Raw genomic sequence first — 14,554 nt, 5'->3', positions numbered from 1 at the left:
TTAGTACGAATATTGTTTCAAAAGCGAATACTGTGAAATAAGTGCCTAAACGAAAATACATCCAAGAAAAAGGTAATTGTTAGATATACAAGTAAAAAGTTATTATAAAAAGGAAAATAGTCACACGATAGGGTACTAATGCCTCCTGGCAGGTCCGATCAGAGGACCTTTTTCCTTTGATCCTTTCGCACAGGCTGTGGCGTGCCACTCGGAGTTGCACGAGTCGCTGAAGTGTCCCGATCTGCGCATGAAACACCAGTGATTCGTCATCTGTAAAGATTCGACAGAAAAGGGGACCTGTCACGTGCAAACACCGGGGCATCCAAGCAAACCACCATTTTGCATCCGCCATTGGAAGGTGGTATTTCGGAGTGCCATATCACCAGTGCCTGTCCAGTACCGTCGGCCATTTTGTAAGACCGAATTCAACGACCAGCTTCTAGGCCACCCGTTTTGCCGGTGGCGAACTATCATCAGACTCTCGGCCATCTGCCACGCCGGTGGCGAACCGTCATCAGACTCACGGACATCTGCCACGCCGGTGGCGAACCGTCATCAGACACTCGGACATCTGCCACGCCGGTGGCGAACCGTCATCAGACACTCGGACATCTGCCACGCCGGTGGCGAACCGTCAGCAGACTCTCGGAGATCTGCCACGCCAGTGGCAAACCGTCATCAGAATCTCAGCCATCTGCCATGCCGGTGGCGAATTGTCATCAGCCTCACGGCCGCCTACCACGCCGGTGGCGAACCGACAGCAACTTCTCGAGCCACTGCTTCACCGGTGGCGAACCCCCATCATCTGCTACAACCCTCGCTACAACCTACATCGACAACCTGCAATCAACGAGTCGTTTCGAGTTTCACCTGCGGCTAACCGTCCGTCGCGCTCCTTCATCGTAGTCGACCGCCAGCCACCAAGATCAACGAATCCAAGGGCTAGAGGCCCAGCATGCAAGTACCCTATCTAAAAAGTGTGACTAATTAGGGCCCAATGAAGGCAAATAAATCATAAACTATGAAATCCAATTGAGCAGGTTGTAGCGATTCATTTACAAACGCACATCCCTGGAGCAATAAGGCATTTTTGCAATTTTGTATTGTTTTGATAAGCTTCGGACTCACAGAGGAGTCTTCAAGCCTCGTCTTCTGATTACTATTCAGAAATTGATTTTCTTTTGACTTTTGAGAATTTTTCACGGTGTAAAACCTTTGCATTTCACACAGTCAAGAAAACTGGCACCCCTATTCTACACGTGTTCCGCTTCAACAGTGTTCCTCTCTCTGGTAGGTACAAGCACAGAGAACAGACGTTCATCTTCATTCGCGTGCTTGCGTAAAAGTTTGTTTTGGTCATTTTGAAGTATGTCGTTATGCCCCCGTTGCGCGGTGCTAGTGTGCTGATGAATATGGTTAAAATTTGCCGTGTTTTACTTTTTAGCGCTAGTGTTCATTCCGAAACGCTCCTAGGCCCGCTCCTAGGTGGCAGCACTACATTGTTTATGCAGTGTATACCAACGCTATCACTTAGTGAGATTGAGTTTTTATGTCGGGCAGCCTGCGTTGGCGGCGCTGAGGTGCGATTTAAATCTTTACACACGCTTTTACAGAAATTTTGTTCGAGGATCCATGTATGTTCTCTGTGGCACAAGTCATAAGGACTGACCAGTTCATGAACGAAACGGTAAGTTGGTGAATTAACGACCCTAAATGAAATTATCCCCACCCAGTGAGCAAGCAAGTTTCAAGAGTTCTGCAGTCGGGATTTCTGCCACCTGCTTTTCTTCAGTAAGGATTCGAATCTTCCAATCGGCTTCATTCCTGGCCTCCACCGCTTGGCTCAATGCCAACTCTTTCTCTTCGGTGAGTTGGCGGATCTTTCGTTCCGCCTCCTTACTTGCCTGCAGCAAGGACTTCCACTCCTGCTTTGCCTCTACAACCATGTTGCAGAGAATGCTGGGTCATTAGGCCGAACGGTTATCAGGCCGAACGAGAACTGGCGAGTGAGAAGTGAGTAGTGTGAAGGAAGGAAGAAGAAAAAAGGAAGAAGGAAGAAGGAAGACGGAAGAAGGAAGCTTGAGCTTGAGCTTGATTGACTGCTCGTAGTTGCTACTCCATTATGACCAGATCAGCTGTTCTTGCACAGGGAACCAACAGATGTTTGCTTGGGACTAGCACACATCTTCAATGTACAAGCACTGGTGATCTCATTTGTTAGGTCATACTGGCGCCTGCCACGTCAGAATGCAAGTCAATGTAGGGAATGGGGAGGAAATGATGATGCAATCACTCGCCCACTGCAAGCCGAATATACCTCTGCACTTGCCACGAGTTCATGCGGAATTTGTTGGATTTTCTGGGTAAGGTTGGAGAGGCAGAGGTCCGTCTTGGTTAACGAGCTGCCAATGTGATAGATAGGAGAAGGTAACTGATGGAATTTCTAATTGGATGTAGGAAACGAGCTCTATAGTTCATTTCCAATTCTAGCAGATTACTGTTAGAATACTCAAGTTGAAGGTATAGGAATAGTAATGGAAACGGTATGGAAGTCTATTTCCAGTTCTAGCGATTGCTAGAACATGAGAAATAAAGAGAAAGATATAAAGTAGGAGAATGGAACGGACCTGGGAATGAACCCACGACCTCCTGCGTATGAGGCAGAAGCAGTAGCCATATGACTACCAAGCCCGCTTCGAAACAAGAGAGATCACGAACTGAACTGGTTAATGCAGAACACAATATTTCGTCCGACCACGCGATCGTTCTGCTGTCCGAAACAAGAGAGATCACGCATTGAACTGATTAATTTTATTACCGGCCGCGCAATGCAGAACACAATAATTCGGCCGATCGCGCGATCGTTCTGCTGTCCGAAACAAGAGAGATCACGCACTGAACTTCGAAGGAAGACGGAAGAAGGAAGAAGGAAAAAGGAAGAAGAAAGAAAGTAGAAAGAAGAAGGAAGAAAGAAGAAGGAAGAAGAAAAAGGAAGGAGGAATGAATAATAAGAAATAAGGAAGAAAGAAGAAAATAGAAGTGAGAAAAAAGCAAAGGAGAAATGAAGAATAAAGAAGGAGGACGAAAGAAGGAATAATTGAGAAAGATGAAGAAAAAAGGAAGAGATAAGAAGAAAGAAAGAAGCTACAAGAAAGAAAGAAAAAGAAAGAAGGATAAAAGGAGAAGAGAGAAAGGAGAAAGAAGAAGGAAAATAGAAAAAGAAAGTAGAAAAAAGAAGAGTGGGGAAAAGAAGAAAAAAAAGAAGCAGGAGGAAGAAGGGAGAACAAAGACAGAAAAAGAATGAAGGAAGAAAGAAGGAAGAAGAAGGAAGAAGGGAAGAGAAATAAGTTTCAAAGAAGAAAGAAGGAAGAGTGAAAAGGAAAAAAGAAGAAGGAAGATGCAAGGAAGGGAGAAGGAAGAAGGGGTAAGGTGAAGAAAGAACTTCTCATTTTTCACTTTTTGCTAATGGTCATTCGGCCTAATGCCCATTCGGCCAAATGGCCTGACACCGGTGCAGAGGGTCAGCACGGACTTCTTAAGCTCCTTGGGGGTGATTCAAATATGACGTCCACTACTATTTAAAATTTCTAGGCCCTCTGTAACGCTTTTTTGTACCAATGACGTCATTTTTGAACGACTTGCTGTACTTCCCGCTGTTGTCCAGAATAGACATGATTACGTCCGTCATGTCTGTAATCACCTCCGTTTTCTGTTCTTGCTTAGTCAAGCATTCACTATGTTCTACCAACAGCGGCGCGAACACACAATTTATTCGACCAACAATATCACACACGAACGACCGAGACGCCAACGTCAAAACCTACCATCAAAAAATATCCCACTTGGAAGGATATCTAAAAGAGAACAGGAATCTACCTGGATAAGATGCAAACCACATTAGTCAAGATTCATTTTCGTCTCGTCCAACTCCCTTTTAAGCTTTTTATGTGTGTGTGTTTACCCACACTCTTGTGAATCGAAGCGGTTATGTCAAAAAATTTCTCATTCTTCATTCAGTCAGTCCGTAGTCCGCGGCGTCCGTGCATGTCCTTGCATCGCCATTTTATTTATTTCGTTTTCCGCCGGTGAATGATTTTTTTTAAATTTTGTAAAATTTAATTATGTGCATTGCCGTGTAATTAACAATAACAGGACATAAACACCCTAGGTAGCTAAAATGGTTTTAGATTGCGGATTTAATGTTAAATGTATATTAGATTATATGAATTTTATTATTTTCCAATGGCGCAGGAAGTATCAAATAACGGAACGAGGATTGACCGATCTGGAACTGGTTTAAACGCAGATATGCTTGCCGAGCGGCACAAGACGGAGGCAATTGTAGCATTTGCGATGCGGCATTAGAATTGCCGAGCTGCGGAGCCATCTTCGAACCCACGCGAAACCAAACTCATGCCGACGTTAACGTCCACACCAAACCGTATGCTGAGGACTTCTAGGAGAACCATCAGGCCCAACATGCACGTGAACACGGAGAACACATGTTGACTGTGTAGCCACATTTTTTCCGGAGAAAACCAATAATGGATCATGCTAGAGATCATTACAAACTGGGAGAACTGTTTGCCTGTCGACAATGCTCACGAGGGCTCCGAGCACAGCTTGTATTGCGCCATATGGAGCAGCAATGTCAAAATTTGGAGAAGAAATTCATGTGAACTTCAAGGCTGAACACTTCGACCGGCACATTAAAACACACATCCTGTCTGAGAAGAAAGGGAATGCTGTGGGGACTCGGATTCATTCGGGAATCCTGTGGGGATTCCTACGGGAATCCTGTAAAGATTCCTTAGGAAATCTTTTGAGGAATCCTGTGGGGATTCCTTCGTGAATACTTTGGGGATTCCTACGGGAATAATGTGGTCCTACGAAACCCTGTAGAGATTTCTGCGGGGTGATACTGCGGGGATTCCAACTAAAGTCCTGTGAGAAAAGCTCTCGCAATAATGTAAAAAAATACTAATCCAGTTTTCCGCGAGCGGTAATGGCCGCCAGCTTGCCTGCGGGTTAGTCTCTGATTTGACGTTTCTGGAGGTCAACTGCACCCACCATTCGAGCATTTTGATCAATGTGGTATATAAAAAGGCTTGAATTCACTGAATCAGCACCTTCTTATATGCAACATTGGTCATAATGCTCGGAGCGGTGGGTGCAGTTGACCTCCAGACACGTCAAATCAGAGACTGAACCGCAAGCAAGCTGGCGGCCATTACCGCTCGCGGAAAACTGGATAAAATAGATATTCATAATAAAATTTATAACAAAATGATTAAATAGTTTTCAAAGGAAACAAACCGAAAACAAACAAGAACAAAAAGAAGAAGAATCACTAGGTACCCATGTCTCTACCACATCTAGCAAAAATCTAGAAGAACTGTGGTACCCTTGTCTATTAGATATCTCTACGTTATCTAAGAGAATCGATATGTCAAATCCCTTCCGGTTCAAACGGTCTACTCGTCTAAAATTTGAGGTAGACACCGGTTTAAACGGTTGTTGCATTTGAGGCGGATTTGAGGTCTGACAGGTTCTAGAAATCGACCAAAAATATCTAGGAGACTCATTTTTTTGTCTCAGAGATATCACGGGAGATTTCTAGAAGACGTTTCCGAGCAGGTTGGCTTAACAACCTCGCGGTTAAAAACTGTGGAAGTGCTAAAAGAACATTAAGCTGCGGGGTGGAAATGTCCCAGTGGGGGATGGAATTACAATAAAAGAAGAAGAAAAGAAGAAGAAGAAGAAGAAGGAGGAGGAGGAGGGGGAAGAGAAGAATAAGAAGCATAAGAAGAAGAAGATGACGATTTTACGTATGATTGTTCGAGGGTGACTAAGGGTCAAATGGGGGTAAGAATGGGTCACTGTTTCAATTATCTTAGGTACCTAGAATACTTGTAGAATGGATTGAATGTATCTGAGGGCAAGAAAACTAAATTATAAGAGTCATTTTTATGAATTTTGTTATCCGGCCTCCATACTATCGGTGAGAACGATGACCCATTCTCCGGTACATTTAGTGTACAAGAAAGGCAAGCTTGCCAAAATGCATTCAAAAATATTGACCAACTTGCAGAGCCAGATCACTATAAAAGATCCCAACGAACTATCATCACAACATGGACCCCTTTTTGACAATTCCGAAAATTAGTCAATGCGCGATTCCCAGAAGTCGGCGCATTCTTGTCTCGCGCGGCCGTTCACGGCTTTGTACCGCTCGGATCGGATTAAAACCAACGAAACGAGAGCATTCCACACGTTCTCGGTGAGTGATTTATTCGAAAATTCCTTTGTTGATTAGCTCCTCACCGACCACGATTAACCACGCGGCGGCCATCCATGGTCAGGCGAGTGCATCCGACCGACCGTATCCATCGAATGACATGTGGTTGAGAATTTCCGGGAATTCCTCCTTTCCTTCCCCACCCCTCCTCCTGTTGATCTTTGGCGTTCGAATTTTCAATAATATTTTATTCGACAAAACCAAAGAGGGCTAATTCACCTAAGGCTGGTGGGGAAATTCTCGATCGTTGGCTCAAGGTCTTGTTCTACAGTAAAGTCATCAAAGAGGAAAAGTTCTGTTTAAGTAGCACTTTTATTACCATCTCAAACACAATGGATTACAAAAACCACTTAGCTTTTGTACAAGTTTGGCATTGATTATTTAGATATTTTTTCATAAATATTTAAAATCACACCATTTTCGTGCTACAATATCTTTTATGTATAAAGTGTCCAACTTTTTTTTTTCAAAAATGGCGACTGGAATAATTTTGGTGAGATTTTTTAGTCTTTCATGATTGCCAAGCAACCAAGCAAAAATATCTCAAATCAGAGATCCATTCTTGTACGTATCTATATTTCTCACCTTGGTCTTTCTCGAGTATCGCCCGAAGAGCGAAGGAGGCTACCATCACTCCATTATTGCGACCCCGTGCGCTTCGATCCGTTCAGCATACTATCTTACGACCGCTTGCTTGTGGACCACAGAGCGGGGAAAAAGACGAGAAACCCAAAAGAACTGTCCAACTGAATAGCGCGCTTCCCGAAGAAAAAATGATGATGATGACGGTTCAGCTCGAGCCCTTGTCCTCTTCCCATCTTTTTGGCTGCAGTCATATAGTGCCCTGTTTCCTGAGCCCGCTGTCGATGGCCCCGGTGCGGTCGACAGAAAGCCCAGCTTGGATCAGCATCGGAATATAACACACAGGAAGAAGAAAAGTGTTAAACGGAATTAATGTGCCACACAAAACGCCAGCGCCTGCGTGGCTCATTTATTATTCGATTCCTCATCTTTTTTTCTCGCCTCCGTTCGCCTTCTGATTGCGGCAGGAAGATTGGTTCTCTTTATTTTTTTTCTCAATGCGGGCCTCGCTGTCTCGTCCATCCCGTCGTAGTCTTGTCGGCGGTTGATCTGATCGTTTGTTGGTTCTTTTGAGCTCGGATGGTGCTGGAATTTATTTCGTTAAAAGATCGGAATTCTGTGATTTTTGGTTCTGGTGTTATTTTTGCGAGATAAATAAATGGACTGCATTGTAGTGTGTATTGGATTCTCGGTAAAAAGGATACCTTCCGGAAGATTTCTATTTGTTCAAACTTTCAATTCAGCTTTCTCCAATTTTTTGCACTATTTTCATCATCCCATAACTGGAATAGGTGCCTTGCAGTTTATTATCCTCAGTATCTTCTCACAAGCTCTCAGTCTATTTCATTTGTTGGCAAATTCTTGAATCGTTTGTGGAGTATTTTTAAATTATTTATGGAGATCTAATTTTGCTACCAATGAAAAACAACCTCGATATTCTACTACATACTTCAATCGTAGTCAGAAGAGATGAAATACGTGTCCCTTGGAAATATTGACTATGATAATCCATTCGCGGCCGTTTGAGACAGTAAATGAGTTTAGCGGGAAAGACCAATTTTGACCGCCATTTGATTTCTCACATAAGATCAAGTGTCAACTTCATATTCGGTATGAATTTAGATTCTGTTGCAATTCCCAAATTCTTCTGTAAGGAGAATTATTTTTCATTCCCATAAGAAAGACTAATAAAGGAATCGATCAAAAACTTATCGTGGTTTGTCGAAAGTAATCATGCTCTGCGAGTAGGATTATTCAAATAATATTGAATAATCATTTTAAGTTTGATTTGAGTTTAGTTAGTTTAGCTTAGTAGTATTTACAAGATCAAAGAGGACCCAATAGTTGGATTCAAACATAACTAACTTTACAGTAACAAACTTTAAACCAGAGCTGAGTTGGCTTTTAACGATAAACGACCGTGTTTGGTGGTGTGGACTAACAAAGATGTATCGGATGCCGGGCAAGCGAAAATTATTATTCATCATCCGCGTTTTTTTTTCACCCCAGCTATATTGTATAATGGGTTGATTTATGGGCAAGATCTTCTTCAGAGTGTCCGTCGCTTGCTGAACGTATTGAATGCAGTCCAAGTGAAATTGGATATTTTTGAGTGCTGCTATTGTTGGACCTCCACCGTACCCCCGTCAGGAGTAAACAGCGGAGAAGTTGCCCGAACAACGAACGGTGGAACGTGATGTGCGATCGATGAACGAGGGGACGCTTAGAGGTGATCGCAAAATGGACATCAGGGAAGCATACTCCCTCGCGTACCCTTCGTATTCCTTCCCACAGTAGTGCGGTGGACGACTCAATAAATAACGGGCATATTTAGTGGCCGAATTTGCATGAGAATAATTCCATTCATAAAGATTTGCATCGCCGCCACCAACGATGATACTCTCAGTCGAAAGCTTTCTAAAAGATCATAGATCTTGACCGTTTGCAATATTGATGGGACCGTTTAATTTAATGCTTACGGGGAATTTTTAAGGGGAATTTTTTATTTTCAATAAAAGTAACATTCTATCTAGTTGATAATATTGTCGGCGTAGCACCAACTTAGAATTCGGAAGTCGGGACTTCCGAACCGAACTTTCTTCCGAAGTTTTATCTGTCAAACTAATTGATGCGTTGTTTAGCGCATCTTTAGGTGAATCCAGCACACTATTTCCGAAGTTGGGAAAGTTGCCTGTTTCTGTAGAAAAATCCAACTTCGGTATAAAAAGCGTTCTAACTTTGTTCCGGATAGACAATATGTAACTGCTATAATGGTATCAGTCGGTTATATGAAATGGCGTTGGTTTTGCCTTTCTTAGAGTAAAATCAGCAGTGATTCAAATCGTTCAGGGCTGTCAGTTTGAATATGAATCTGAAACATTGAATTTCCCAGCAGCTGTTCTAGATTCAGTTTTATACCAGTCAACTGTCAAAAAAGTAAAACTGGTATAACGCTCCGTTCTATTTTCTGCAGATTTGAACCACGATTGAATCACGAGATTCAAATATTTTTCAATTGTTTTGGTGTATGGATGCGTCATTTTATCTACGGATCAATCCACTTTGCAATTCCGACGCCTTTCTTGGCAGTAACATAATGATTTCAATTAATTTGAAAATTTGAAAAACATGAATAGAACACTGCTGGGGAAACCAGCGAGTTTGTTCTATTTTGCTCCAGATGCAAACTAGAATAGTGGTCGAAAATTTAGAATCAAACTGAATCACTCCTGATTTCACCCTTAGAGTGAAATCAGGAGTGATTCAGTTTCATTCCAAATTTTCGACCACTATTCTAGTTTGAATCTGGAGCAAAATAGAACAAAATCGCTGGTTTCCCCAGCAGTATTCCATTCACGTTTTTCGAATTTTTAATTAAATTAATTCATTATATAGCTGCCAAGAAAGGCGCCGTAACTGCAAAGTGGATTGATCCGTAGATAAAATGACGCATTCATACACTAAACAATTGAAAAATATTTGAATCTCGTGATTCAATCGTGGTTCAAATCTACAGAAAATAGAACGGAGCGTTATATTTTTTTGACATTTGACTGGTATAAAAAATGAATCTAGAACAGCTGCTGGGAAAATGAATGTTTCAGATTCATTTTCAAACTGACAGCCCCGAACGATTTGAATCACTGCTGATTTTACTCTTTAATATTTCATTTGTTTAGTTGACATCTTAATGCAACGTACACACCAGTCAAGCAGTTTGACAAGCATTGACTCCGCCCCCCCAGAAAACGCTTCGGTTGCTGCTTTGTTTGAACGTGTGTGAAGTTGTTCGAAAAACCATTTGACAGTTGGCGGCTCGGTTGGAAAAAATTAAAACGGTTTGATTTTGGGTTGAGTTGCCGGGGTTGGAGTCAAGGTTCTCCGAACAGGTTTGAGCATTTGTAGTGAAGTTGCACAAACCCCCATATATTTTTTGATAGTTGGCGCTTCGGTCGTTCGTGTGTGATATTGTTGGTCGAATAAATTGATTGTTCGTGCCGCTGTTGGTAAAACTTTATGGATGTTTGAATAAACGAGAGGTGGAGTCAATGTTGGTCAAACTGCTTGACCGTGAGTACGTTCCATAACAGATGACAATGCACTGAATCTACAATTTGCGCCAAAAAACACGGTTCGGGATCATATCTCTCCATATTCAGTTGCGCCCCACCTTAGCCAAGTCGCTCTGTATCTGGTCAGCCTAGCTCATTCGCCTACCTCGTTCCTGTAGGGTCGGAAGCGAGCACCATCTTTGTAGGGTTGTCCGGCATTCTTGTAACATATCCTGCCCATCGTACCCTTTCAGCTTAGCTACCTTCTTAGTATTGGATTCCCCCAAAGATGGCAAGAAGCAACAAGATAACCGAGTTCAAAACCTTGCATACATCTCACCGGAGGCACCGGAGGATTGATTTCAATGAAAGTGCTTCCATCTATTACACAAAAACTCAACCAATGATTCTATTCTTGAAGGTTTTGGTTTACCGTGTATCAGAGAATGTATATAAGAAAAAAGAATACAAACGTCAATTACTCGGCACACCATCTGTATTTGTTATTTTATTCTGCAAAGAGATTGATTCATGACTTCTGTTTATACATACTTTTCTGGTAGCTCCTTACTTTTTTTTCCTCAAAACTCTGTTCTCCTCTTTCACGATAACAAGTCGCTCAATAGGTTTAATAACTCGTTCCACATCAAATTGCGTAATCATGATCATGGACCAAATTCTTGTCGCGAGTTTTCCTTGGATTTTCGTTAGGTGTATTTGCTAATCCATGTCGACATTTCCCAATTTAACTTAACCCAAGCAACATCAATTTCGTTATCCTCATATTCTTGGTCTAAATCCATTGGAGTTGCTTTTCGATCGATGAAACATGTATTTCCATCGGAGTTGATATCATTACTGCTGGATTAGCCGGGAAAGCGATGGAGCTGCGAAATGCATTAAGCTAAAATGGATTTAATAGCTGGACTTTGTTATCATTGTTTTCATAAATCATTGAGATTTATTTCTGTGATTTGTAAAAGCAGAGTTGGCGAAACGCTTCGCAGATTTGACTGTTCTAAATGGTACCCGGGGTTTGACAAAACTCGATCCAGGGTCTCACATCCCTAAACATAATTTAATATACGCACTTCATTAAATAAAAATAAGATGGGTAAACAGCTTTCCAGCTCAGTGTTAAAGAAACTGTTTTTGGCCATTTTTGGCCGGGTAGTTGGGTGTTGCTTCTAGTCATCTTTGGTTCCCCGTAGAGTAGGGTGAGCGCGTGGTTCATCGCCGCCACATACCGTTCTCTTGCATACTGCCAAAGACGCGTGCTCAGTTTTTCGAATATCCCGAGTGCTTGCAAGTCCAAGTCTCATGTCCGTAGAGGACCACCACCGGTCTATTCTGTTCATGATACATTTGGTGCGAGTGTGAATCTTTTTTGACCTCAGCTTCTTCTGGAGCCCGTAGTAAGACTAAAATTATTATCAGCTGTTCCCAAGGATCCAATTTAGACGAATTCATCGACCGCTTCGGAAAAAATCCCCGTCTATCGTAAAACTGACTGCTTTCCAGGCCCACTAGCCTACTTTGTCTTCGAAGCATTCACCACCAGTCCAACTTTTGTTGCCTCACGTTTCAGGCGGGTGTAGAGTTCTGCCACCTTTTCAATAAATGTTCGGCCGCGCGAACTATCAAGCGCGAAACAAATGAATTGACTGGATCTGTTGAAAATCGTAACCCGGCTGTTACATCCTGCTCTCCGCATGATGCCTTCTAGTGCAATATTTATGGAACAACAGACACGAAAGTCCATCACCTTGTCGTAGTCCCGGCGTGATTCGAACGAACTGGAGTGTTCACCCGACATCTTCACATAATTACGCACACCATTCATCGTTCAGTCTCGTAAGCTTCCCAGGGAAGCTGTTCTTGTCCTTGATTTTCTATAGGTCTACGCAGTTTATACAGACCCCATTCGATTTTAGCAACACGTTCGGAGCTTTTATGTTGCCAAAATCGAATGGTTTTTGTTTTTTCATGATACTTCACATTTCTTCACTTATTGTGACACTGGACACACTGTGGCACTTTTTTACGCGGATTTGGAAATCTTCAACGATTTTCCTAAACAAATGTTAACGCCATTTTTCAATTGTTTTCAACTAGATGTTTATTCTACTGAATGTCTATCAGACTAAACGCTCATTTGGCCAAATGTTTTAGATTAGATTGGTTGCAGTTAGTAATTGGAAAGGCGTTTGTTAAAGTTCAATTTCCTCTCAGAACCTACGTAGTTTTACATCACATTTGTGTACAATCCGATTGGGCTGAACCACCCCCTGTCGTCCTATACCATTACAAGGGGTTTGACAATAGTCACCATGTCCGCGGACGGTAGCTCATTACCGTCCGTTGTTATTGTACGAAAATAAACATCATGTGTTTTGTTTACTATTTGTTTTGGTTAAATCTGAAAATTGTTTTCAAAATAATTTGCAAGATTTACATCTTTGACCAAGGGAATTATGTTATTTGACGATAAAATATAATAAACTTACGAATTGGAGTGAATCGACATGTGAAATCAAACGCTACACGAAATCATATTTTGTAACTTGTTCTCCCGCTCTGAATCAAACAAAAGATATTATTATTGTTTATACTGTGGTGAGCATCACATTTGAAATGGTCCGGGGATGCAAATCGAACAACATTCATTGGTGAAATTGAAATGAAATAAATGGTGTGCTGAAAGATGTTTTAGGATTATATTTACATGCCCAAACTAGCTGGTTTTATTTTTGACAAAATTGAAAATGTGTAGCCAACAATATTTTGGATAAAATCTAGTTGCTTGTAAACGCACGATTCAGGAGAAGAACTTTTCAAAATGTATGCTGGAAATATTCATGAAGATGTTCGCTACGCAGAGAAGCATCTCTTGCCACGGGGCTGGGCTGAACCCTTGAGTTTTTGTGGTGATGGTGCCTTTCTCGTGTATTAACCCAGAAGAGAGAAATTGATACAGTATATCCCCGCTGATCCGACAAATGTATGGCCGGACTATCGGGGTTTCTCTCGTTAATCCGACTGTCAAATCCATACAAATGAACCAAAACAAAATCACAGCACAAATTTGAAAACTGACAGCATAATGTGCTTAAATGGGTGTTGATACTTTTTAATCCGGAAAATTCCGAATTAGCGAGATCCGGACTAACGAGCCGTCGGACTAGCGAGGTCCGGATAAGCGGGGGGATACTGTATTTAAAAATTATAGCACGGGAAAACATACGAGGATATTTTTGAAACTCCTTAGAAAAGCTGTGAAAACCACAATAAAATTTGTTATAAAAATCAAAACTGATTAATCCATAATAGGAACGCATGCACCAGTTGTGGCACTATCCTTAATTTTGGTTCCTTATTTAGCAAATCCCATTGCTTTCTTATGGTACTGGGCAAATAGGGACCACTATAGCGAAAACTGGTGCAAAGGACGTTAAAATTAAGCAATCAAAGGTTCAAAGGTTTTATCGTATCATATGAATATGCTTTATTGATATGACCTTGGTTTGCGGTGATTTGATTGGCCATTTGGCATATAAAGCACTAGTGCGACAACTGGCACTATCCTGCTATAGCCACAACTGGTACATCTAGCCTAGTATTGACGCTTCCCGATTTTGTCTACCCCGATTTTATCACGTCCCGTTTATATCACGTTTTCGACCCGATTTTGTCACCCTACTAAAATTTGAAAAACGTAGTCAATATTTTCACTGATTAGTCAGCATGGCCGCAGGTGAAGAAAATTTCAAATCTTTCTTGAACAACTGCGAATTAAATAGTGCTTTACCCCACAAAACATGCACACACTCAGCCGTCACCAACTCATGGGCAGAGCCTAAAATATTAATCTTCATGAAGCAATTTCGTTCCGAATTTTGACAAACATCGCATGAGTATTCAAAACATAGAATGACAGAGTCTGACGACTACTCCACCAACTCATCCATTCGACTGTCACTGAGTGCGCTTACTATGTACAGAAAAAAAAAAACATAATTAGCATTGATTATTGTGATGTTTACCGTTGAAAGCGCCTCGCGGATGGAAATCAGTTTCAGTTCTATGTAATAAATTACTTTACTCGTTTGAAACGTGTTCAGAT

This window comes from Armigeres subalbatus, chromosome 1 (genome assembly GCF_024139115.2).
Source record: "Armigeres subalbatus isolate Guangzhou_Male chromosome 1, GZ_Asu_2, whole genome shotgun sequence".
NCBI classification, from domain to species: domain Eukaryota; kingdom Metazoa; phylum Arthropoda; class Insecta; order Diptera; family Culicidae; genus Armigeres; species Armigeres subalbatus.
Note: the sequence above shows the minus strand (reverse complement) of the source record.